At 33.8% G+C, this 3,890-nt stretch overlaps 1 long non-coding RNA gene across 1 annotated transcript in view; it reads left to right on the top strand.

The window, feature by feature from the left end:
- LOC137438737 (uncharacterized) overlaps window positions 1-3,612 on the top strand; it is a 21,451-nt gene extending 17,839 nt beyond the window's left edge. Inside the window, exon 3 of the long non-coding RNA XR_010986780.2 lies at window positions 3,134-3,612. This is a non-coding gene — a long non-coding RNA (uncharacterized LOC137438737). The remainder of the gene's footprint in view (window positions 1-3,133) is intronic.
- The last annotated feature ends 278 nt before the right edge of the window (window positions 3,613-3,890 follow it).

Genomic DNA, 3,890 nt, shown 5'->3' with positions numbered 1-3,890 from the left:
ACTTGTAATGTGCGAGGTTGTAAAAAAACGGGGGGGGTGCTTAACTTAATTCTTTGTGTATATATATATATGTATGTATGTATGTATATATATATATATATATATATGTATATATATATATATATATATATATGTATATATATATATATATATATATATATATATGTATATATGTATATATATATATATATATATATATATGTATGTATATATATGTATGTATATATATATGTATATATGTATATATATATATATATATATATATGTATGTATATATATGTATGTATATATATATGTATATATATGTATGTATATATATATATGTATATATATATGTATATATATGTATGTATATATATATATATATATATATATATGTATGTATATATATATATATATATATATATATATATATATATATATATATATGTATGTATATATATATATATATATATATATATATATATATATATATATATGTATGTATGTATATATATATATATATATATATATGTATATATATATACAGTCATCCCTCGCTATATCGCGGTTCACTTTTCGCGGATTCGGTACATCGCGGTTTTTTCTCGCTAGTATATGTAAAATTATATCGCGGATTTTTCGCTATATCGCGGGATTTTGCGGTATAAATGTATTTTTATATACTATTATTTTAAATATTTTTGTGGTAAAATAAGCATTTTCTAGCCTAAAAAATTAAAAAACGTAAAGAAATAAGAAAAATACAGTATTTAAAACATATTACAAGAAATAAAATACTGTACATAGTGTACAGTAGAAGGGTAGACAAAGAGTCGTGCGTATGGAAAACGCCAGTACATTCATCATCGTCATCACCTTCATCGTCATCAGTACTGCACAGCTAATTCATCATCATCTTCATCACGCAAGTTGTAGTATTGAAGAGCCGGGGCTCTTGCTTGATACGGACGAAATGACGGCCAAGACACAAACTCGTCCGAGAAGATATTTATTCTCAAAACCAACTCGGGAACACTGAAAAGCCCATTTATCGGGCTGCATTATAAAGCACAACCAGAAACCGAAAGCCACGCCTCTCAAGCGTGGCGTGCTTCGGTGAATCGGTGGTCACGTGATCAACAGGTGTAGCTGATTATACCCGCAAAGCGCGGCACGCTTTAGCGGTCACGTGACCAGCCACTCTCGCGCCGGGAATCCCCGCCGGTGACGTCACCGGCTGGAGCAAGGAGATTCTGATGCTGGTCTTGCTTGGGGAACCCATAGGTAGCTACAGTATCTTCAATGGTGAGTACCCATTAGAATTTTATATGTTGTTAAAATTACGTATGTTTAAGAGTGTAAAAAGTGTTTAAGAGTATAGGAAGTGTTTATAAGAGTATGGGAAAGGTTAATAAGAGTGTGGGAAGTTCATAATGCTTTAAAATATATATATAAAAAAAAAAAAAATATGGTCGCTACTTCGCGGATTTTCGTTTATCGCGGGGGGTTCTGGAACGTAACCCCCGCGATAAACGAGGGTTCACTGTATATATATATGTATATATATATATATATATGTATATATGTATGTATGTATATATATATATATATATATATATATATTATATATATATATGTATGTATATATATATATATATGTATGTATATATATATATATATATATTATATATATATATGTATGTATATATATATATATATGTATGTATATATATGTATATATATATATGTATATATATATGTATGTGTATATATATGTATATATATATATGTATATATATATGTATGTATATATATATGTATATATATATATCTATATATATATATATATACTTGGGCTGTCCCGTAATAGAGCTCACACACACACACACACACACGCACACACACACACACACACACACACACACACACACACACACACACACACACAAGGACATACTGATGAGACAAAGATTTATCACAACCACTGAGCTTGGGGGAAGTGCCGTCACTACCGTCACTTCCCAGGATACTCTGGGTACCAGCGACGTCATAAGAATGGCGCCGCTTTTCTCACCATACTCAGCGGGTCATTTCCTCCTACCCATGGATGCCAACCGATGGGGATTGTCCATGCTCTATCCTTGTCAAGCAAGGAAGCAGCATGTACCATTTTTAAAGTCTTTGCTATAACTTGAAGAGGTCCAAACCGGATGGGAGTTTTTTTTAGGAGACACCATGTCCTTACTGGATCCCTATGGGAGCTCGTCCGCCCTTTTCCAGGTGTTGTTTTTTATCCTGGCAGTGTGTCAACTCTCCACACTAGCAAAGCCATTGAAGGGTGTTGGTTTAGTCGCCGACAACCTGACCATGCGGCACTGCGGCAGGTACCACTGGGTTACATGTTAGCAGTGGCACTCCCAAAATACTTTTGTGGGCATAATTTATTCGCATGATGTCAGTGTCACGTCATAGGGTCAGTGGTCTTATTGGTTGATTATAATATACCTGGTGACAAACATCCTGACTGGTGATCAGCAGGGCATAGACAACGTGCTCGTGTAGCAGACGACACTTGTTGCTAACAGATCGTGCAGCAAGCGCCGTGATGGACTCCATTTGTGCCATGCTGCCTCCTCAAGTTAGGGGTTTGACTTGGTTTATTAATGAGCCTAAAATGGTCACGAATAAATGATCAGCAGTATTTGTTGCCCTGGTGAGCCCACAACAAGTGCGAAATCTAAATCGACATCTCTGCTTTCGTCGATTAGTGACCATGGGATTTAAATCTCAGTTGCAAAGGCTTGAGTGCCACACGGATGCCTCCTAGTTTGGAGGTGATGTGTTGGCATCATTTATCGCATGAGGGTCATTGTCCTTTGGTTTTTATTTATATATATATATATATATATATATATATATATATATATATATATATATATATATATATATATATATATATATATATATATATATATATATATATATATATATATATATATATATAGGGTGTCAGGAATATGGTCATTTTTGAAATTCGTGTGAAGGAAATAAAAAATTGCATTTCAAAATAAATTCATTCATGATATTGAAGTACATAAACATGCATTTTTTTTTCTTTTTTTCTTTACTGATTCAGTTTTATTTTTTGCAGGCAGAACATTTGAGTGACCATGTGGAACTGGTCGTGTGAAGAACGCGCTTTCGCTATCAAAGCTTTTTACAAGAATAATGACTGTGCAACTGCTGCACAACGTCAATTCAAACTCCATTTCAATGTTCAACATCATGGAAATGTGCCGTCTGTTCGTGCTATCAAGTTATGGGTTCAGAAGTTTGAGAGGACCGGTTCAACTTTAAAAGAGAAATCGCCGGGAGCACCCAAATCAGTAAGAACGGCACAAAACATTGAGCGTGTAAGGGAGTCAGTTTTGAGAAGTCCGCATCGCTCCAGCCGAAAGCATGCATCAGCCTTAAGAATTTCTCACACGTCACTATGCCGCATATTGCATAAGGATTTACTTTTATCCCTATAAAATTCAACTGTCCAGGAATTAAGCCAAGATGATGAGATTGCCCACAATAATTTTTGTAAGGGAATGCTTGACCATGTTGCAGAACATCATGAATAATTGGTGTCCAAGATTGGAGGAATGTGTCAGACGAATTGGTGCGCATCTCCTAGATGTTCTTTTCCACAAATAAATGGCATGTTATGTACTTCATTTTGTTGTAAGAATTTGTTTTGAAATACAACTTTTTATTACTTTTACACAAGTGTCAAAAATAACCATATTCTGGCTCACCCTGTATGTATGTATGTATATATATATATATATATATATATATATATAAAACAGACTTCTTTGGGTGATAAGGTATCCAATTTTCCTCTTGCGTTGAATCCTATC

Source organism: Myxine glutinosa, chromosome 13 (genome assembly GCF_964187855.1).
Source record: "Myxine glutinosa chromosome 13, kmMyxGlut1.1, whole genome shotgun sequence".
Taxonomy (NCBI): domain Eukaryota; kingdom Metazoa; phylum Chordata; class Myxini; order Myxiniformes; family Myxinidae; genus Myxine; species Myxine glutinosa.
The sequence above is the reverse complement of the archived record's forward strand: the minus strand, read 5'-3'. Positions and strand labels throughout refer to the sequence as shown.